This window comes from Anguilla anguilla, chromosome 12, assembly GCF_013347855.1.
Source record: "Anguilla anguilla isolate fAngAng1 chromosome 12, fAngAng1.pri, whole genome shotgun sequence".
NCBI lineage: Eukaryota > Metazoa > Chordata > Actinopteri > Anguilliformes > Anguillidae > Anguilla > Anguilla anguilla.
This window is the reverse complement of record NC_049212.1, coordinates 30,533,027-30,556,665: the sequence shown is the minus strand read 5'-3', so window position 1 is coordinate 30,556,665 and position 23,639 is coordinate 30,533,027. Positions and strand designations below refer to the sequence as shown.

The following is a 23,639-nucleotide window of genomic DNA, read 5'->3' as shown; positions in this document are numbered from 1 at the left end:
CCCCCCCCCCCCCCCCCCCACTGCTCTCTCTCTCTCTTCCTCACTCATGCTTTCCTTCTCTCTCTCTTTCTATGTCTCCTGCTCTTTCCCTCTCCTTTACTCATGCTTTCTCTCTCTCTCTCTCTGTCTCTCTCCATCCATGCCTCTCCTGCTCTCTCTCCCTCTCGTTCTATGTCTCTCCTGCTCTCTCTCTCCCTCACTCATGCTTTCTCTCTCTCTCTCTCTCTCTCTCTGTCTCTCCCGCTCTCTCTCTCTCTCGTTTTAATTCCTGCCGTTGTTGTTGAGTCGTCAGGACCATGCATGCAATCAGGGTGGCAGCGTAGGTCCGTCACGCTATGACTTCTCATTTCTCCCCTTCATCTACGTCAATCTGCCCCCCCCCCACCCCAAGCCCAACCTCCCTCCTCCTGCTGCCTAGCAACCTGGTCCCATGGCAACCGCTGCTACCAAGGGTTTAGAGGGGCGCCTGACGCTGCCTGTTTGGGGAAAGGAGCTCTGACGGAAACAAGCCCGAGGCAGGGTGGCGGAGTGGCGGGGTGGCGGTGCGGCGGGGCAGCGCTGTGGCGGTGCGGCGGGGCAGCGCGGTGCGGTGTGGCGGTGCGGCGGTGCGGAACGCGGTCGAGACCCCGGCCGGCTCGGCGGATATTTGCTGCATAATCCCGCGATCTCCGCGCCTCGCTCCGCTGACGCTGTTCGCGCTCGGTCCTCCGCGTGAACAGCAGCTCCCCCCGCTCAGACGTTACCAAACCCAGCCGAGGCCAGAAAACCCCTCACGTATGACCCCACCAGCACCATCGCCGAGGACAAAACAAACACACACAGTCACACACAAACAAACACACACACACACACACACACACACACACACACACACACAGTCACACAGTCACACACACACACACACACACACACACACACACACACACACAGTCACACACACACACACACACACACACACACACACACACACGGGCGGGTGCCATGGCGATTTCACATCCTCACCAGCACGGTCTCAGCCATGATGCGGCTTTACCTGCAAAATGCATGAAAATCGTGATACAATTTTTTTTTTAAAGCTTGGTATAACCGCTAACCGATGGCACTGGATTTAGCCACTATACTGAAGTAGATCTGCATTAAGGTTGTGCAGTATTTTCTCCTTTTTGATCGTTCACTCCTGGGCATGTCACGGCATGGGTTTGCCACGGTATGATAACCATCCTGAGAAATTTTGCACTAACCACAGCTTCACAGTACCAATGACTAACATAAATACACTGCAGTGAATGAACAGAATTAATCAATATTAGCATGTACAGGGACAGGACAAAATAATGGAAAAATCCTATAATACATGAATATAAAGAAAATGGTAGAGAGCAGGACCACCCATCACCTTCAGAACAGCTTCCAACCCTCAGGAATGCTGCCATACAAGTTCTGAACTGGGTGTAGTGGGATACTGGATCATTCTTCAAGAAAAAAAAAGCCTCCAGTTATTTTAGGCATGGAGGAGGTAGGAGTCTACTTTGCACTCTAAGCTCCAAAACTTCCCGTAAAGGTTCAGTGATGTTTATATCTGATGACTGTGGAAGCCTGGGAATGCATTTGACTTCATATCCTGGTGTTCGTGAAACCACTCTCGAATTTCGTCTAGCAGTGCGTATGGGACCGTCACCATCTTGGAATTTGGGGACCATCGTGAGAGAACAGGGTTTGCACCGTAGGGTGCACCTGGTCTTTTAAAACGACTTCATGTTCCTTGGCTGTTATACGAGCGAGCAGAGTAATCGCGGGGCCCAATGGCTCCCATGAGAAGGCTGCCAGTCCCGTTACAGCTCCACCGCCATGTTTAGCAACTGGCAACATATAGCCTACTGCGGGTCTGAAGGCTTTCTTTGGCTTTCTCTGGCTTTCTCTGAACATAAACCCGTCCAGATGTAGGAAAAAGAGCAGAAGTCGGTTCCACGGGCTATATTACTTTTTCCATTGCTCAGGGGCACAGATTTTGTGTTCTGTGCACCAGCATATGTATCTATGTGCATTTGCTCAGGATACAAAGGGTTTCAAAATGGCTGCCCTGCCATATACATCAGCTCTGTGAAGCTCATGGTATACGGTTTCTGACGAGACTTGAGTCACAGGGCTGTTGATTCAATTCTGTGGTCATTTTTTTGAGGCTGCAGTTTTGGTGTGTTTAGCAATTTAATGGCCTCTTTGCTGAAGCAGTTCGTGTTTAATACATAACGTCATAATTTTCAACACTGTTCCCCACGCCACATTAAATCATTCTGCAGTTGTTGTGACAGGTGCACCTGCAATTTGGGCACTAAGTGGAACTCAGTTAGTTGCCTCATGTTACTTTGAAAACTCACGATTCAAAGTGCTGATTGTCAGACCACTTTTATAGTTGACACATACTGCTAATTGCCATTCAACTTTATGACTTCCCTGAGGAGCTGCCTTTTTGTTATTTAGTTACTTCAAAGTTAGTTCTTTTACATGCAACGCTTCTGTTAGTCTGTACAACCCCAGTGTTTACCGCCACCTTCAAATCAGTTTCCTGATAATGAAGAAATGTGTTAATGTCAGTTATTCAAGCGAAGGACCTCAACTTACTTAGAGAAAGTAAGAACCTGACATCGAAGCTAGCAGACGGCTTTGTTTATTGACCACGTTTATTTATTTGTTTATTACCCATACTAGCACAAAATATCATGACGTGTGCTGTGTACTGCCCAAACATCTGGAAATAAATCCTAATATGTTTTTCTGGCAGATCACTGACCCATAAAAAAAACATGCACACGTGCAAACTGTGCAACACACACACACACACACACACACGTGCGCACACACACGCACGCACACACACACACGTGAGCACGCACACACACACACACACACAAACGTGCACAAGCACACGCACACACAGGTGCGCACGCACACGCACACACACACACACACACACACAGTCACAGCCCCTACACTTAGTAAAAGCAAGATGAAAGCAAGGAGAAATGGCTTCAGGACACAAAGCGAGAGAAAAAGAAAAGGAAGAAACAGAAGAGGAACAGGGTCAGGTACAGAGTAGAGTGGTGTGAACCAAAAACTCTGTCTGGCTCAGGGGTGGACAACTGACTCCAGCGCCCAGCGAAAACGTGGAGAATACACCCTGTTTACAACCAGAGAGCCCACCCACGCTCTCTCGCCACATTCTGACTTATGCAAACGTCAGGGCCAGGGCCAGGGGGAGGGGGGTGGGGGGGAAGGGGGGAGGTTAATTAAAGCAGCCAGTGCTGTGGACCCCGTTCCCCTCATGCCCAAAGGGAAGATAAACACAGCCGATTTTTTAAAAAGCAGGAGGCGTCCCTCGAACCCGCAGGCCGGCCGGCTATCGGGACGGCTCCCGTGCGAACGCTTGGACACAGCGCCCGGCGAAAACGCCAGCTCTACGTTCAGCGGAAGAGCAGCTGACGCACGCACCGCCGTGGTTATTCATACCCGCGCCACCTTCTTTAGCCGCAGTCAGGGAGGAAGGTGCGACGGTTTCAGGGCTGAGGCGTACGGCAGCTACTTCACTGACAGCTTTTGTGTTCTTTAAAAACAGGAGTATAGACGTGAGCAGGAAACCGACATCATCAGATAAAAGCTTCAGGCGATAATTGCAAAAACCTCAGGGTATTTCTGCAAATGCTTTCCAGCACAGCCCTGAAACGGAACCATGAACGTGACAGAAAAACACGAACGTACAGCACAACCCTGAAACAGAACCATGAACGTATAGCACAACCCTGAAACGAAACAGTGAATGTACAGCACAACCCTGAAACGGAACAGTGAACGTACAGAACAACCCTGAAATGAAACTGTGAACGTACAGAACAACCCTGAAATGAAACTGTGAACATGACAGAAAAACAGGAACGTACAGCACAACCCTGAAACAGAACCGTGAACGTGACAGAAAACCACGAACTCCACGGCTTCCTCTCCACGTTCAAGTCTGGCTGGCAGTTGGCTTTTTGGGGTGTGACATCCTAAGGCAGTACTCCTTTCATCTCAGCCGAACGCCTCCCCCCCCCCCCCCTCGCGCCCGTCCCGATTCCGGCGCGTTCCAGCCTTGGGGTTGTTTGAGGGCTCACAGATGTCCTGCAGCAGGCGGCCGGCTGCGCTCTTCCTCCGGGACGGCGCGCATAATCGCGGCGCTGCGCTTTGTCATGCTAATGCGGGGAGGCAGCTGTCTGGGGTGGGCGGGGCCTCCAGCGCCACGTCGCCTCCCCCCCCCCCCCTCTGCCCAGTCCCTCCTCGCCCTCTGACCCCCAGACAATCCTGGGTCTGCCAAAGCCGTCCGTCTGCTGCCGCCTCCCCTCCACTGGGCTCCCTGAGAGCCCAGCTCGCGCCCCGCCTGCACACCTGGGCGGGCCTCGCCCGGTCTGAGTGAGACCGAACCTCGCCGAGCTCAAGGGTGCGGCGGGAGCGTCGCTCAGAGACGGGAGCGCTCGCACGCGGGCGAGGACGCGAGCCGCCCTCCTCCAGGCTGCCCCGGGGCAGGAGGCCCCCTCCGCCCTCTCGCCTAAACCCTAGCCTGGACCCGCGGCTAGCGCTAACCCTTCTGGGGCACGCCCCGGAGCGGCCACCCCCTTCCCGCAGCTGCGGCGGGGCAGAGCTTCCAGCACTTTCTGGGGCACGGAGGCAGCCGTACGCACGGCCTGAATACATCACACTACGGGCTGGCTCCGCAACTGTGGCTCCGCAACTGCCTCCGGAGCTGCGAGCTCAAATCCCGCTCGCCGGCCGGGGGGGGGAGGGCAACAGGGCGACAGACTAACCAAACCAAAATGGTCGCCACGCAAACACAGGCTTAAGAGCAAAAAAATGAAAGCTACTTGCGAACGGCTAAAAACGATAGCAGGAAGCGGGGACTGTAAACGGCTACTTATGATGCAAATCCTCCGCGGCGCACGCGGTTTTCTCTAGCTGCGCTGCAGCCTTCACCAGATAAAAGCTAATTACTGTTCATAGCGGAGGGCCCGGCAGTGCTAAGCTCCAGCTCATTAAGGATGAATTGGGTGGTGCGGAATTCGGGACAGCCGCACGGAAACGGCGCTAGCAATGGACTGCCAGCAGGAGACTCGTGTTTGTCTTGTTGCTATAAACCCGGGAAACCAGAGCTGCTTCTTCCCCTCAGACAAAAGGCACATTCAAGTCCTCAACTTGCAACAGCGCTGAGCAGCTTAAAGGAATGATGAAATATCTCTGTGACGCCAGCATGAATGGGGCCTTTGGGTAAATGGCGAGAGAGAGGTCTGAGGTTTGAGCACCTCCCTCCCCCCAACTTTTTAACTCGCTTTCCAAACTCCAAAAGGAGGGAATCCAAAACAATGAGGAGAGCCAAAAAAGTGTGGCTGGGACAAAGAGGGGTTCGGGCCAGAGGGTGGGGACGGGGATTTTCATGGGGAGGGGGGTTTCTCGACAGGGAGATTATGGTAACAAATCACAGATGGTGATCGCGTCTCCCCTTTTCAACACCCCCGCAAATAATTAAGAGAAAACCACCCCCGGCCTCTTTATTCGAAGCGTGCGCCTGTCAAATGTGAGCGTGTGTCGGGCGTGATGGCCAGCGCACAATAGCCCCCCCCCCCCCATACACACACACACACACCAGTCTGAATGGGGAGGCACGTGTAGCTCGTCACAGATGGAACAATAGGAGAGGGGCTGGGGAGGGTGGGGCTCAGGGACGGCCTGTCGGCTCAGCCCGCCCGCCCTCGAGGCTCCTGGGCCAGCCTCTGCGGTACTCCGACCCCCAGGCTTCTGTCGAGCGTCGTAGGCCTCGCGGGCAGATTGTCGCCGTTTAGCCACGGTTCGCCGTGAATAATTAGGCTATTGTCTCGGGGTGGGCGTGGTCGGTGAGCACGCGTGGGTTAAGCTGGGGGTGGGGTTTGAAGGCTTTGTTTATTCGGTGGAAGGAGGGGGGAGGGGGGGGCAACCACAAAAAAAGGAAAAGTCAAATTTTTCAGAACAGCTGGGATGGGTCTTGAAGACACAATAGCGGTCTGAGGAGGGGGGGCGGGACAGAAGAAAAGAGGACGGCCGGCAGGTCACCTTTGGCCAGACCTGCGGGGGCCCCTTCCCACAGCAGCTGGCTCAAGAGGGGTTAATACCAGCTGTGTGTGCCACGGCTGCCTCACTCCGCTCCCCGCCCCCGACCCGCACCCCGCCCCGCACCCCTGACCAAACAAAACCAGCTGTAGGGAGTGGGGGGTAGTGATTTGGGAGCGAGCTTCTTCTGGGGCCAGCTGTCCAAGATCGCTGACCACTGCTTCAGCTGCCATGTGTCAGGTGTCCGTCCGTCCCCCCCCCCACCCACCCACACACACAAGCAGGCCTCACCTGCTGGGAATACACTGGGGGGGGGGGGGGGGCACCCCATCTCTCAGCACGGATCAGCGCACGTGGCACACAGGAAGATGGGGGGATGCGGGGGGGGACGACAGACAGATGGACAGACTAAGACAGGCTTTATGTAAAACATGAGCCCCTGAGCCCACCAGAGCTGTGGACCAGCACGGATAGACAAGAGGGGCGGGAGGCGGGGGGAGGGGGTCACACGTCTGCTTTGTCTTTGCTCCAAAACACAGGCAACGCTGCGACGGAATTTCAAACAGCTGCAGAACAGGCTGCTCAAGAAACAAACAGTTTGTGTTGGACAGCAAAAGTTGAAAAAAATCCAAATGTTTTCCCAAAACATTTTTGGGGGCGGACTTTCTGGAAGATGTTGGACCCCTCCTAGCGCAGTAAAGAGTGCAACAGGAAGGCCAATGTGGGGGTTACAGAGGAGGCATAGAGTCAACCACAAGAAAGAGCAAAACAAAACAGAGGAAAAAGGAGGAATAGGGAGGAAAATGTCATCAAGTTGTCATCAAAGGGCAAAAGCCTCTGCAGCTTCTTAGCTACTAAATGTGGTTTTACTGTGGCTTGTGAAATGAGGAAAGGACAGAGGGAAGTGACCTGACTGGGAGACTGACTTGGCCTTGCACACAGGGTTCTGGGAAATGTAGTTACACAACATCCTGGCGGAAGCATCCGAAGACAGCGGCGGTGGCTTTGTTTAATACACGTCATCCAGAGCTGATGGGACCAGGGTGCGAGACAAGAGACCTTCTGGAGAGCCGCCTGATGGCCTCTGTTACGGCTCTGTCTTGTTTTTTTTCACCATCCTTTCTTTCTGCCCAAACCAATCAGCACATGGGACATGTCATCAGAAGAGAGACTCGCTTTCAGTGTAGCAGCTCTGCTATGACGACAGACTTCATGCTCTCAAAGTTCCACACTTACTCACGCGTTAGCACCTGAAACCGCTAAGGGTACACACCGTGGTCCAGGGCAGCGGTAACGGCCCACCCGGGAACGCAGTCATCCTCACCCACAGTGCGGTGCACCCTTCCCAGGGGCTGCCGCACACAGCGAGTGTTTCAGGAATTACTGTGCTGGAAGTTTCCGTATCTGCTCCTCAAAACCACCATATCAGGAAATTACCTACATACACACTCACACTGATCATGTTACTGACCTCCCACACTTATATACCCACCCTCCCCAACACATACACACACACGTACACACCCAAACACACATGCATGCGCGCGCACACACACACACACACACACACACACACACACACATGCACACAGTTACAACTATATGAAGCGCTTTCCAATGCCAATTCCAAAAAGTCACTGATGAGCCAAAAAAGCTTTTTGAATTTTGAGCCAAAAAGCTGTGGCTCATCTTTTTGGATGAGCACTGTTTTTTTTGGAAACCGCAAGCGCCCCAAATCGTTGGCTCGCGCAGAGGGCCTCACTTCGCACACGCAAGCGCTCCTGCGTCGACGCTGGATTCCATCAAACGGCGTGCGGACCCACCTCTCCGGGGCGACCGCTAGGCCCAGACAGACGGCCTGAGAGAACACAGCGGGGCTCAGAGAGGACGTGAGCACAGGCCTTTTACGCTGGGGTGGGGTGTGTGTGGGGGGGGGGGGGGGGGGAGGGGGGGGCAGAGACGCAGCGGAGGGCTAATGCGTCGCAGGCCTGCAGCGGTGTACCCAGATCAAAGAAGCCTGTTCACAGCTTGTGTGGGAAATCAAATTAGCAAAAAATATGGCTTTTCCCACAAGCAACGGAAGGGTCAGGAACAGCGCCTTTGGGGAGAGCTGAAAGAGAGTTTAAAGAGAGGATCTAACTTAGCCCAGGGTCTGCATTCTCCCATCTAAAAAAAAGCACCTTCAGGTAGTCTCCCAAGAACAAGTTTACTTAGTTGTTACTTTACGAGCAGGACCCCCCCCCCCCCCCGATTCTAACAGAGCGACTGAATCTTAAAAATGTAAATGAGGTGCTCAGTTGTGCTAAACTTGCACTGCGTCCTTCGCTTTTTAAGCAGAGCACTTAAGCGACTTTTAAAACCGTGCGGTTGGGCCCGCAGGCGTTCTCAGGGGAACCCACACGAGGCGCTAATTAAAAACGAAAAATAAAAACGCCCCGTAGCCAGCAACCACCCCTCCTTTGATCCCTCCACTTCCAACCCGCTCCTTCTGTGGGAAAAGAGGAGGAATCCCTCATTCCCGGGAATATCCATTTCCATCCCACCGCGAGCCCGAAACTCCCGAAATGACCGCGGATGAAAATGTTTATGCGCGGTATTCACTCCGTGGCCCGCACCTGTGTTGTTAAAATGCAGAGCCCCCCCCCCCCCCCCCCGTCGCTGGAATGGAGGAGGAGCGGCGTTCCCAGCAGACACCGGAGACCACCTGGGGGCCCGTTAGAAGTGTGAGGGTGAGGCGCATCGAGTCTGAGTGGGTAAACAGCAGCCAGCGGGGGGGGTTCAGGAGAGGGGAGGGGGCACGTCACACAACCCAACCCTCCCGCCCAGCTCTCCTGACAGAGGGGAGGACCCGTGGGGTAACGGGGATGACGAGGGCGAACCGGACAGCCGAACCCCGGTCAGACCGGGCCGCTCGGCCTTCCAGCGGCTCCTTCTGCGCGGAGACGCGGGAGAGGCGGGAAAAGGCAGGGATCGCGGAAACAGCGGCCGCCGGGAGGAGGAACGCCGAGCCGAGCGGTCTTCCCAGGACGCCGCTGGAACCCCTGCCGGCGGAGCCGCCCGGCCGGCAGCCTTCAAAGCGCCGCCGCTGGGCGCGGGGTTTTCCTCCGGGCCTCCCCCCCCGGGGGCCGCAGGAATGCCGAAACCGCGCGGAGGCGAGCCTGCAGAGCACCAGAGTAAATAAAAGCAGCGGAAAAATGTGGAGCCGGGTCGGGAAGGGCGGAGCGCTTCAGACGCTCGAACGCCGCCGCTCGCCCGCCAAGCGTTTTCGCCCGCCAGGAAACGCCGACGCGCCGAATTCAGCTCGTTACAGCGTGAGATCGATACGCGCGTCTCACAGCCGCGTCAGGACACCGCTAAACGTCAGCGCTACAGAAAAAAGAGGCCTAGCAGACATCAGAGAGAATTAAAATGTACACTGCACTTGTAGCTGAAGAGAAATGAACAGGAGACAATATAAATCTGAAATCTAAACCAGAACAGATTCAATCAGCATATGCAGCGGTACACATACAGTGACAGAGTGATCCGCATGCCAGGAGTTTTAACCCTTTACCGTACAATGTTTAAAACAAGAACTCAGAAAACATTTTATGATTTTATAAAGATTTTCCCTAGATGAACAACTGCAAAATTTAGCAGTAAGCCGTCCTCGTAAATACTCCCAAAATGTTGTTACTCTACTTTAGAGTAGTTTTAGCGTCAAAGGCCAAAAGGCAAAACATTGGTTATGTTAAAACATCCTTAAGAAGCAGACAGCAAATGTTACTGCACCGCACAATTAGGCTAAATCCCCTTTATACAGTTAAAGGGTCACAGTCACTGAGCTATCCAGTTTCTTCACATTATAATACCATCCAGGATTTACTCCATTATAAATGTTTTTTTAAACTCGTAATTTCAATGACGTGCGAGTGTTTACTTAGTTACTATTTTAAGCGCAATATTTATGCCGTAGGGCAATGCAGTGGGACACTGTTCGCATTAGCATTTTAAATAATGTTTGCTTTAGAAATCGGAGCGAGGCTACGCTGTTTGTGTCTGTGGGGGACGGCGATAGCTGAATGTTTATTAGCCAAAGAGAAAGAAAAAAATCAGCATGTAAAAGCAGCAACAAACCATCTCTGAATTAGGTTTCACTTGCTCTTGCGGCAACTACAAGCAATAGAATATTATAATGTACCGGGAAATGACGTACTGTATCTAGCAATCCTATCGCGCACCATATGGATAGTTCAATTAATTAATAAATGTAAGCATAATTTCTAAGCATAATGTTGTTTCAAGAATTAAATTACATTAAAAATTTTCACATCCACAGTCCACACAGAGAGAATAAGAATATGTTTCTTATTAACACAGATTACTGATGTCACTATTCCAGATAGGCTACTTAAATGGAAAATTCACCCAGTTCAGTTCAACGATATTTATAATACTAAATACGGTGATGTCAGAAGCGAGGGGCAATCGCCTCCCTTGACACCAGCAGAGACAGGGATGTGGACTGCTGTTCTACTTGCTGCACCTGCCCTTCTGTACCAAGTGCAGAGTGCTGAGTGTGGTGGTCACAGCCATGCTACGTCCCCACTTTGTCCTGGGCGTACTGAGCTATCCAAAACACAATGAGCACACTGTTACGTAATAAAACTACACGCGTGACGGATCCGTAACAGTGATCCATTATTTTCTTTTCCCCACCAACTCATTTTCCCCAAATCCCAGGTTTATACGCAGGGCAGTCCTATGCAATCCTAAAGAAGGCAAGACTGTAAGTACTATAATAAGTCCGCCCCCAAACTCTGGAATGCCCTTCCCCCTGACATCCGTACCTCAGACTCACTCACCTCCTTCAAATCACGCCTTAAACTCACCTCTATTCCCTTGATGTTGGTCTTCCCCCTTTTTTTTTTCCTCTCTGAATTGTATGTATCATTGTATGTATGTATGCATGTATGTACCACTTATTGTAAAGCGTCTTTGAGTTCTTGAAAAGCGCTATATAAAATAAATGTATTATTATTATTATTACTATGAAAAGGGGGCGTCCTGAGAATGTGACAGACTGATGGACAGATGGGCCATCCCAACCAGGTTTGTCCTCCATGACGTTTCATGGCGCTTGAGCTGGTTTCAGCAAGACTCCACCCACTCTCCCCTTTCTGAACCCGCCCCTCCCCCTTCTTTTAAAAAAAAATCACTATCACTACTCTGCGGGGCACTCCCAATATAGGATCGCTCTTATCACTTGTATCCTCCTACTTTGTTGCTGTAGCACTTCCATATTACACATGTACCTCCTTCCAGCACTTATATTGCACTTTGTTATCTTGATGGTGTAGCTCGCTGTCTTGCCTCCAAGTTTGACTCCTTGTAATGAGTATTGTACCCTCTCGGACCTGTGTTTTGTAGTTGTTCCACTTACCTTCAGTATGCACTTATAGTACATTAGTTCGGATAAATGCACCTGCCAAATAAATGTAATCGTAATGTAATGTCCCAAGCCCCCGGTCCTTTCTGTACCCCCCCCCCCCCCCCCCCCCCCCCCCCCCCCTTCTGTACCGGAAGCCCCAGCAGGGGACAGAAAGAGCCGGAATAAAGAGTCAGAGAAGGGGAGGAGGGAGGGGGGCCGGAGCAGGAATCAACAGCAAGCAGAGCAATATGACTAATTTAATGCCGAACCTCTCATTACCTGCTCGTTGCCCAATCAGGGCCTGTGGTCTCCTCCCGCTGTTTAAAGACTCACTTTCCAGCTGGCTTCAAGGCCAGAGGCGCGGAGGGGAGAGTGAGAGAGAGAGAGCAGTGGAGAGAGAGAGAGAGAGAGAGAGAGAGAGAGCAGTGGAGAGAGAGAGAGAGAGAGCAGTGGAGAGAGAGAGAGAGAGAGAGAGAGAGAGAGAGAGAGAGAGAGAGAGAGAGAGAGAGAGAGAGAGAGAGAGAGAGAGAGAGAGAGAGAGAGAGAGAGAGAGAGAGAGAGAGAGAGAGAGAGAGAGAGAGAGAGAGCAGTGGAAGGGCGGGTCAGACTCCAAACACACCAAGACAAACAGAATGATAAATGCCGGTGTGGAGCGGGAGCCAGCCAGACATATTGATTTCACCGAGGTGCACACGGAGAGCGACAGACAGATTCTGTTATATAAAAAGGATTTCTGATGCCTCTTGCCCCCTTTCTTTCTCTCCTCTCCCTCGTTCTCTTTTCCTTTTTCTGCTTCCCCAAGTCTGAAACATGAAATTCAGTCAGTCGTGTTTCTGCCTCTCTCTCTCCTCCCTTTCCCCTTCTCTTCCCCTCTATCCTGCGCTTGCTCTCTCTCTCTCTCTATCGCTCTCAAACGTGCTCTTCCTCGCTCTCAAACGTGCACTCTCTCTCTCTTCCCTTTAACCTTCTCTTGCTTGTGCTCTCTCCGGCTCATAAAATCTCCACAGCTGTGGAAGTCATCTCTTTATCTCGATCCGATTGGTTATGTTTCAGTATCCGTTTTGAGCGGTTTATTGCACACAAATCAAACTGCGCACGCGTTGTCACTTCAGCACATTAGCCTGGGCTTCAGTTTCAGCTTGCTGGCTGAGCGATGCCCAGGGAGAGGGTGAGGTATAGGGCCCTTCGCCGTGCGTCACTTACACGGCAAGAAACTTTTTTTTTTTTTTTTTTTTTTAAAGAGCTGATGCGTAAGCGGCGAGGCTCCACCTGAGAATAACAGACCGATGGGCCCCCCCCCCCCCCGTCCGGCTGTGCATCCGGCCTGGCGTCACCGTGACTGGCTGGGCAGAACCAAATCAAATCAAACCAAACCAAAATTTATTTATATAGTGCATTTCACAAACAACTGTCACAATGCACTTCACAGAAAACCCTGGCCTTGACCCCCACAGGAGCAAGCCTAAAGCAACAGTGGCAAGGTAAAAACTCCCTGTGGCAGATAGGACGAAACCTCAGAAGGAACCAGGCTCAAGGGGGGGGACCCGTCCTCCTCCGGTCGGCTCAGGGTCGGCTCTGGTCGGTAGAAGCGGTGGGAGAACCCGTCGCCCGGCGAGGGGACCCGGGAGAGGTGCGCCGCCTCGGTCCGGACCCGCCCGCCCCCGCCAGACCGGCGGCGGTGAGCAGCGGAGCCGCCGCCCGCGGCGCCAGCGCCGCACGTTCAGGCGGCCGGACCAGAACAGCCTCTCATTTTCGGAGTCGGCCATTCGCGGAGCGGCCAGCTGGTCCGCTGCGAAAATGTAATAAGACTTCCCGAAAAAACCCGCACAAGCTTCACTGGACCGAGACGCCGCAGAGACTCACAGCTGAGGCCAAGCGGCCATGTGTGAGCACAGAGCTCCGCCATTATTCAACTGCCAAGCGTTTGTTTCTGCAGGGACCGTAATTCCGGTAATGGATTTCAATAGAAGTCGGTTGCTATGGCCACCACTCACTCCGTACGTTTACACACTTCCTGTAAGAATTTGAATACTTTAAACTGTCTCAGTAGTGAAGAAAGCAACACTGCTCAAAGTTTGTTGAGTCAATCTCTCTAATCAAACTGCGAAGCAGGAACTGTAAATAGAATTTCAGGCTTAACGCTGTCGAGTATACTGCTAAATTTTCTTTATGGTACGACCACACAGTAGTACGACAGCCTGTGTCTCTGAGCTACGGTTCACTTTCACTGCGTATATGAAACTGGGCCCAAACCAGGAATTATTCTCAGCATGGCTGAGCAGTCTTCCCCATTTATGCACTTTCAGTACTTGACTTAGTGTGTGAGACAGACCCAATTGTGCAGGAAAGGCTCTCCATGCTAACATATTACACAGCCCAAGTCCTGTTTTTATAGCAGGAGAAAATCAGTTCAAGTATTCTTGCGCAATGGTACAAGGGCAGTGATCCATAAGGGAGTCGATTCACCCTTTGTGAAATTAAGGGAACAGTCCCCACACACGACTTCAACACTGCTCCGAGCACTAGGGGAAGACTGATATGGATTTCTCAAGGCCGATGTCAATGCCGATGTTTCAGCTGGCAGGAAGGCAGTTCAGCTGCTATCTTTTACAGTTTTTTAATCTCCCTTAGTGAAAAAAGTCAGACAGTACCAGGTGTAACCTGCATCTGAGAAATTCTCACTAAGTATTTCCTCTATTGGCCAAACTGGTCCTGAATAAAATGGTGTATGACTTTCCTGGCTGACAGTGACCATTGCAGATTTTCTGTTTAATATTTAGCCTAATACTTAGGGCACCTAATAGATAGAAAAACAAGGCATAGAAGAAAAGGTTCAATACATTGTTTACTGGCTAATAGAAAAGTTAGGAGTAGTTCCAATACACCAGTGTTTCGTATTAAGTGGCCAATGCATTGTGACACACACGGGAAGACTGCTGCTATGATTACTGCTAACATCAAAACTGATTCATCTGAACTTGATTTACATTTAATATTTTTCCACAAACCGGTAGAACACAGTCAATGTTAACAAAGTTAGGGGACACTCTGAAAGGATTATGAACCGGAGGGTGTTCATTAAAATTTCAAAATGGTGGAGGGCCGCGTTACCGACAGCTCGATACTGGCTTAGTCTAAAGTCATAAAAAAAACATTTAAAGGGCTACAGTAGAGCAGAGAATTCCTACTCCTGCTTAAACATGACAATCATCTCTGCAAGCCCAGCATTGCTCCTCTGACACCTCATATTAGTCGCTATCCATCATGCAACAAATCTATCAGCCAACACCTCAAAATATCGTGAATGCCTAACTAGCGAATGAGAGCTATGAAGTTGCCAAAAATCAGATGCCTGAGACGATTGTGCAGTCACATGATCCGAGAGCTCGCAAGGGAGAACCATTTCAACCCTAAGATGTGCGCTTGAGGAAAAAAATAAATAAAATGATTTATAATCCGTATCCACAGATTGTGTGCGATGCTCAATATCGGTCCGACTGTTCGGACAGGCTGGCGTGTCAGTTGGCCTTCACGGGGGTTTTCTGTTCTCCCTCCCCCTCTCAGTCATCAACAGGGTCCCTGATGGTCCGACACACGACACGTGCGGCACACTCAGATCTGAAAGAAAGCGCTAAATTCTCCAGCCCAGGAGCAGAGCACAAACAGAGACTGCCCCAGTCTCAGGGGCGGGCGGGCAGGGAGGGGTATCGCCTGCCGGTGAAATCCGACGCCCTTGCCCTCCCCCACTACCCGCCTCCCTGGGGGGCCCTTGGTCACAGCTGGGCTGTCCCGTCACATCTGGACCACAGCTGGAGGCAGGCCGGGGGGGGGGGGGAGGGGCAGAGAAGGGGGGGAGGGGGGAGGAGACTGAGTGCTGAGTAGCTGATAAAGCCTATTCCCCCTTGTGCCAAACCAGGTGCGCCAAATTAGGCCCATTACCAACCATGGCAACGGCTCACGAAGGCCATGAAGGGGCCGGGCGCTGTGCCGCGAGCCGCCAGCCCTGCAGGGATGTCACAGCCAGAACCGCGACGCGCGAAATGCAGCTAGCGACGCGCTCGCCAGCCGGACGCAGTCTCAGCGTCAATCCCCTCATTCAGAGAGGAGTCACCGCTAGCAGCGTTACGCGTCTCGCTGGACAAGTCACCAACTCTGTGACTCCAGCGCTAACTCTGTGACTCCAGCACAAACTCTGTGACTCCAGCGCAAACTCTGTGACTCCAGCACCAACTCTGTGACTCCACCACAAACTCTGCGACTCCAGCACCAACACTGTGACTCCAGCGCAAACTCTGTGACTCCAGCGCAAACTCTGTGACTCCAGCGCAAACTCTGTGACTCCAGCGCAAACTCTGTGACTCCAGCGCAAACTCTGTGACTCCAGCGCAAACTCTGTGACTCCAGCGCAAACTCTGCGACTCCAGCGCAAACTCTGCGACTCCAGCGCAAACTCTGACTCCAGCACAAACACTGTGACTCCAGCACCAACTCTGTGACTCCAGCACAAATTCTGTGACTCCAGCACAAACCCTGTGACTCCAGCGCAAACTCTGTGACTCCAGCGCAAACTCTGTGACTCCAGCGCAAACTCTGTGACTCCAGCGCAAACTCTGTGACTCCAGCGCAAACTCTGTGACTCCAGCACAAACACTGCAACTCCAGTACAACATAGAGAAGGGGGGGAGAGGGGGCTAACCTGGTCCTGTGGGCCCCCTTCCAGGTCTTTATTACCTCATGTTATTTGTTTTCTTCCACGGTGACGTACAGAGCCATTTGCATTTAATCATTTTCTGCAGCTGGATATTTACAAAGGCACATCAGGTTAAGTGCTTCGCTCCAGGGGGCAAAGGCAGAACCCCACTTAGGGGCTGAACCTCAACCCTACATTAGCTGGAAGCTCTGGTCCCAAACTGGGCCTACTGCCCCCCACTGGAGCAGTCGTGCAGTGCAGGTGATTCAGAACAGCTTGCTGAGAACAGGCACCACTCACGCCATGGAGATCTCTGAGGTGACCTTGGGCCTTTGTCAGAATGAGAATGGCCAACACAGCCATTTAACCCTTTAAAGTGCAAGATAACAAATAGTGATTACAATGTTCTTAACTGAACACTCTAATGCTGATCATTCTAATCACTACTGGTAAACGAAAGCAATTTTCTGGAGTTCTGGAACACTGACTTAGAATTTGGGGGGAAAAATGGAAAAAAAAATTCAAAAAGCCTACTCTTCAAAGGGTTGAAGGTTACACAAGCCCTGAAGCTGGCAGAGACTTCCTCTGTGTGGACTGAGCAGGCGACTGCTTTCCTTCCCTTTCCTTTGAGTTCAGCTCCACAGTTCCCATTCTTCCTCTGTCACAGTAGCAAAAAAAAGAAGGGGGGGGGTGGAGGCGATCTTGAGCGCAAAGCTTCAAACGTGATTAAAAGAAGCGCCCAGTGGAGAACAAGAGCCTATCTCCAGTTTTAATTACAGTGCTCCAAATGAAACAGCAGAAGCTCTCTCTCCCTCTCTCACGCAAGCATGTGCACGCACACACACACACACACACACACGCACACATCAGTGAAAAGGCCTTTCTCTCCTGGCCCTTAATTAGCCCCTCTACTGTCTGGCAGACACACTTCATGTGTATGAGGGCCAAAATCTCGTCAGATTTCAAAACAAACAGAATCACAATCCGTTAATGGCGTCCCGCCACAATAATGCAATTATCACGCGGGCAAACTCAGGAGGAAGAGGTTTTATACGGTTACGTACGGTGGCGCACGTCTGCTGAAACTGTAGTTCTGCGGGATCAATTTTCAGTCCCGTGCCATTGTGTTGTATTACGCCTACACACATTAAAATGCATTTAGTTGTTATTTCAGGTGTTCCTTCGCGCAAAATGCAGGGACAGAACAGGTCAGATGGCGCGACATTAAGCACTGTGGTGAATAAGCTGCATGACCCCAGGTGGCCTCGGCTGTGGTGACCCAACCCGACCCAACCCAACCCAAATCAGGCCATTCACCGACAGAGAGGCAGCTCCAGTCTGAGTAACAGGCAGGTGCAGACGGACGTGTGCAGAGCACTCTAACACACTCACACTCTCTCTCTCCATGCCTCCTCTTGATTTTTCCATTTTCTTCCTTTCTCCCCTTTTCTCTTTAGCACACACCTCTCTCTCTCTCTCTCTCCCTCTCTCTGCCTCTCCCTCTCTCAGTCTCTCTCTCTCTCTGCCTCTCTCGCTCTCCCTCTCTCTCTAACTCTCTCTCTCTCTCTGCCTCTCGCTGTCTCTCTCTCTCTCTCTCTGTCTGTGTCTGTCTGTCTGTCTCTCTCTCTCCCTCTCTCCTTCTCTGTCTCTCTCTCTGCCTCTCTGCCTCTCTCTCTCTCTCCCCCTCTCTGTCTCTCTCTCTCTAAGCTGGCGCCAGCAGGCTCTCTCTCACAGCCCCTCAGGTGCAGCCGTAGCCAATGCGAAAGGACAGCTCTGATCCCCCCCCCGTGTCCCGGCCAATCTGATTGGGGGAGGGAGGGGCGCAGGGGGCGATCCCCTTCCTTACATCCTTTCATCCTGTCAGAGGAAGTCAAATAAACGACTGCACACCCACAATCTACAGGTCTCACACCCACAAGGAAAACACACATACACACCATAATGCACTGCTAAATGCAAGGTCACATTAAGATGCCCTACAGCATAAACATGCCATAAACCCATAATCTTACAAATATTACCCATAAGCTCACTGGCCACTCAAAACTGCCACCTGAATTAAATGTGTGGCACAGCCACTTTATGAAAAAGATGTGCCATGTAGGAATACCTGTGCTTTTGACATGAAGCTAAATGGCTATGCTGACTCTGTGAACCCTATGTACTGAACAGGAAATACAGGCACACTGACATATCCTCTAGCTGAAAGCCCAACACTATAGCCTCGTTTCCACCGCGGGGCCGAACGGTTACCAGGGCCGCTCCACGCTGCTCAGGACTCGTGGGAACGGCTACCGTTTCTGTTTCCATCTGTCGGGCTGCTAAAACCAGGACCAGGAAGTATCTAAGAAAAACCAGTGAGGACAGCAAGTGACGTGGTGGATCAGCGATGGTGTCCCGTTGTGTGTGTAATAACTATGCGCCAGTTGTTGTCGTCGCTCCCCATTCTGTTTTGTTTTTGTTATGTTCCGTTTCGTTGGCTGACGATATGGACAAGGATTCCGTGTATTTTGGTCACTTTTTGGTTTTTCTTTTTAGCGTATCCTCCACTGACCATGAAACAGTTTGAAAGAAGACGTGAAGAGACCAGATGCGGAGTCACAAAACTGACGTAATGTGAAACCAATCAGTGAATACCTACGTCATTAAGCCCGCCCACCCAAATGGTTCTGCGGCACTGGGCACGGTTTGTAAGCGTTCCGCGCCAAACCGTTTCCAGGTGTAAACACCACTGGAACCGTTCCTCTCCGTGCTCAGAACCGTTCGGCCCTGCAGCGGAAAAGAAAAGAGGATTTTGATTTAATCAATTCAAGGCAACCCGAGGATTTTCAGCCAGAATGGTGGGGGGGGGGGGGAAAATGTAAAAACTGGGACAAATGGCTTTTATTTTCCTTCTGGCTAGAGCCCATCCATCGCGCGCTCTCTTCTCTCTGTGATTAATCTGGCAGACGCAAACGGAGTCCCTCCTGGTGGACGTGGAGACAGCCGGCGCAGAGCGGGATTAAACGGAACGCGGGAGCGCTTCGTCTGCGGGCGGCCGTCACCCGCCGCCGCGCGGGGGGGGGGGGGCGCAGGAGCTCCGCTGCGGCGGACGAGGCGAGCAGCGCTCACCAGGCGAGCGTAAAGCACGGAAGAGAAACGCTCTGCCGCTACGCCCCGACGTTTCCTCCCGTACACCGTCTACAATCACACGGTCGAGTAAGAAGAAGAAGAAGGCGCTGGTGTATGGGAACCTCTGTATCAATCACCTCCCCCGCCCCGCCCTGTCCCCTCTGGCCCCGCCCCTTGTTCGGAAGCGGCAGGCCGGGGCCTGGCGGAAGAGCTTTTCCAAACAGCATTCTTCAGCGCGGGTGGGAAGCGCGTCCGGTCCGTGTGTTTTGACGGTCACGCCCCGGCGCTCACAAAGACGCCCGGCCCGGCCCGCAGCTGATTGGGCGACCTTTGACCCCTCCCATTGTAGAAACAGCTGCTCCCGTCCCCCGGCGAGCGCGCCTGCTGGGCGTCGGCAACACAAAGGGGCAGCGGCTCCAGACCTGACGTCAGGGGGACACCCGCGTGAGACAAAGGAAGTCAGAGAACAGCGAGCGGCTCGGACGCTGGAGCCTTCTTCAGCCGTCCCACACACGGACGGTTTGACCTCAGCGGCCCAAAAGCAGCAGAGCACCGGCGTCCACATCGCCGCTCCCTCCCGAAGCTCAGAAAAGCAGAAAAACGTTTCCACCATTCGCGAAGTCCCTGGCAGAGCTTTTCTGTCCCCATTAAGAGAGAGCTACAGAGAAGCTCTGCTTTGAGAACAGGCTCGCTCCTGCAATGGATGTCCTAGGACGTCACAGGGTGCTGTTCGGGGGTGGGGGGGGGGGCAGGGGGTCAGGTGTGAGTCGGGGCAGCCCGGGAGCGTAGTCACTGGGAGCCGCACCACCCCGCGTCCCGTCCCAGGGGTGTAAATACAGCTCATGTGACAGGAATGAGGGGGACTGCAGGGAGAGGGGTCTCCCAGACCACCCTCAATGCACGGCTTTGTGCTCAGGAATGTCTGGCCCTCGGAAAATCTACATGTAAACACATACACACACACACACACACATACACACAGTACTGCTACACTGACATTGCCAGACACACACATACACACAGAGGCATCCACACACGCACATAGGCATGCACACAAACGCACACACGAAAAACACACACACACACACACACATGCACCCACACACACACTCAAAACCACTGCCATATGACATTGCCACGCACACAAAATAAAGGCTTTGTCATCCAGGTGCGGAAAACTGCGACACCAAAAAAAAAAAAAAAAGCCAAATAACGACCCATCCTGGGACCTGCCTCCACTTGGCCAGCCCCCTCCCTACCCCCCACAGAGATAAATCAATACCCACCCCCCCCCCCACCCCCCACAAAAACACCTGCTGTGCGCGTCACGCGCCCCTCCCTCTCAGCCGTGAACAGGTGGGGAGACCGGCGCTAAAATGCTTCCGCTACCGCGCGACGCTGAAAACGTTCCCCAGGGGCGAGTCCTCACACGGCGGCACCAGGGACCCGGGGACGGGGGGGGGGGGGGGCGGCCGGGAGGTTCTGAACGCATCCCGGGGGAGCGTGAGGGCCGGCAGAGTCCGGCTCCGTCCGGCCCCGTCCTCCCGGCTCCGTTAAATTACCCCGGGTCCGGATCCCAGAACCTCTCCTCCTCGCGCTCATTTAATTTCACGCTCGTTTCACATCCTATTAGCGGCTGCAGGGTTCCGTCGCCGCCGCCGTCGCCATGCTGCCGCTCTGCGCCTGAGCACCGCTCGTCTGGCGGCACGGAAACGACCGCGGCAAAAACGCGCGCGTTAACACGGAGAGGGAAACTGCTTTCCACATCAGCTCTCCTGAACTGCCTGAAAATCATTCCCCCCTCCCGATCGTAAAGGACAAATTGTGGAAGCTTTCCTGAGCAAAACCGGTCCACTTTTCCTGGGACACATCCAAATCCCCAATGCGAGATCTCGAAATCTGCCCAAGCGCGCAATCGCGCTTTGACATTTAGCAGTCCCATGTGGATGCGCAATAGAGCTGTGCCCCACGTGGGACTCAAACCCGCGACCACTGAGTTACCGGCCCAGTTCCCTAATCATCACGGTACGCCGCCTCCGTATCTCACCGTGACGAGTGACCGGGAGTCAGAATCAGGCCGGCCGGCCGTAAAGCTTTCAGCAGCGCCCACCCAAAGCCCAGAGGGGAGATTTCTGAGCCCGAGCCCAGGTAGGTCCCTGCATTAATTGCTGGAGGGGGAAAAAAAAAAGACAGCGCAGACAAATGCTGGCCATTACCCTCCCGACTCTCGGCAATATTTCCAGCCTGTCTGGCATTCCCTAACGGGCCGGGTTCAGAAGTTCCAGCTCCCGTTCCCACATTTCCCTCTCAGCTCAGTCGTTTCCTCCACCTTTCCCCAGGAAGGAAACTGTTGAGCGCCGAAATACCCCTTAATAGACTGGACTCGCAATGAAAATGTAAAAAACGCAACGCAAGCTGCTTAACACCGCTACGGCGCACGCAAACGATGCCAGGCGGGCGAGAGGTCTCTAGTCCACTCAACACATGCCACTCAACACATGATGCTTCAGCCGAAATCACAGCACAGAAGAGCAGAGCCAGTGCCTGTGTTCTTGTTCCTGGATTCACCGTAGCACAGTAAGCGTGTGCATGCATCTGAGAGAGGAGCACAGATAGAGGAGGACTGCTCAATCCATGCTTCTTTTCTGAGAATTCCTTCGGCTCGTTCTGGAAAAACCTTGGGAAACCACTTTGGGGATTTCTGGCCACATGAGGTTCCAATGAAGCCATGCGATAGCTTTGAGTGGAGTGTGTGTGTGTGTGGGTGGCTGGGTAAGAAGGTTACTTATAAATCAAAGATGTCTCACACTACACAAAAATATATTAAATGAATGGACAACATAAAATTATATTCTCAGACAAAGCAAGCTGATTCTGTATCCTTATCATAACATTTCAACAACGTATTTCTAATGTCATCTAAAATTATTCTCAACAGCAGTGACCTATATACAGTATTTCCAACTGTCTGTACCGTATCCATGGTTTCCAAGATGACCGATTCAATCTATATGCTATACAATGAAATTGCAGGGACTTCTTTTTCTACCAAACAATGTAATGGCACAACAGTGACCAATACCTTGGAAAAATGTGCGAATCATGTTGTCTTGAATAAATGAGCAACACCCTGAGGTATAAGCAAGCAAAAATTCTCTCTACTCCTCAAGTGCAACTACATCCCCTGGATGGAGAAATAGGCCTTCGTAATCCGCACAACCATGTTTTAGTTTACATACAGCTAGAACCGAAATGATCCCCACACTTTTTAAACCGGCAATGTAAGTGAACTTACCACTCATCAAAGGGGAACTTCAAAAAGACGTCTGCTCCACACTGAACTGCACCAGTAGGTAGTCTAAATGCGAGGCCGAGATTCACTGCACACAGCGTATTGTAACACAGGGCGCGTTTTTGAAATTTACGTCTCGTGCATAAATAAGCAACTTTGCCTCTGCAAAAGTAATCTTAGAAAATAGTGGGTTTATCGAAATGTTCATCTGGTAATAAATCCTAGGCACCAACAAAAGCAAAAAGTCCGTTACTAATTTTTATCATAGTCAAGTCCTCGACTATATTTCATAAAACTCAAAAGATATTTCATTTTTTCCCCGGATATTTCAAAGCAACAAGGCTAAAAGCAATGCTGACAGGCTAACTGGAGGGCACGTACACATTTTGTACCTCTCAATGTCTCCCGTTCCCTCTTTTCCAGAGAAAATTTTGTATCCTTTCGTTAAAAAATTAAAACTATGCTTTGCATGAGTAACAGCATTCTCGTGGCAAAATTATTCTCATTTAACTCACGCACAACCATTCCTTAAAACCACATTGATATTCGACTAAAAGACATACTCTCATGCATTCGCATTTTCCTTGACCAATAACAATCACGATCACTGCTTAAACCCTCTAAATCGCAATTATTCTATCAAAAAGCAAAGCACCGGAAAAAATTATAGCAAAAATGTGTATAAATGGAACTCACCGTATAGGATAGTATGCTAGCTAGTGTCCGTAGCGCCTTTTGTGTAATCCAAACCAAATGTTGTGAAGAAAATGTAATTGCACAATTTTTTTTATTAAATTAAAAAGGGCAGAAACGACCGGAAGAATTACGCCCAGTGCACTTGTTTCTTCTCCAGAAACGGCCAGTTAAAATAAAATAAAAAATCAGGACGAAGAAGAGGAAAAGAAATCGACCACTTTGTTGCAGTCTTTACTGCTTTTGTTGTTGACTGAGCAGTTGCTGGCGCACAGATTGGGCTCCTCTCGCGGCTCCACCCGCTGGCCCTGCCTTCTGTGCGCGCCCATTGGCACAGC

At 51.8% G+C, this 23,639-nt stretch overlaps 1 protein-coding gene across 2 annotated transcripts in view; it reads right to left on the bottom strand.

Moving 5' to 3' along the window:
- numbl (NUMB like endocytic adaptor protein) overlaps positions 1 to 23,639 on the bottom strand; it is a 56,025-nt gene extending 32,386 nt beyond the window's left edge. The window contains exon 1 of one of the 2 annotated variants that reach the window (XM_035386044.1): positions 23,305 to 23,639. The gene's annotated coding sequence lies outside the window, so the exon portion shown is untranslated. The remainder of the gene's footprint in view (positions 1 to 23,304) is intronic. The other variant, XM_035386043.1, reaches the window with a different exon arrangement.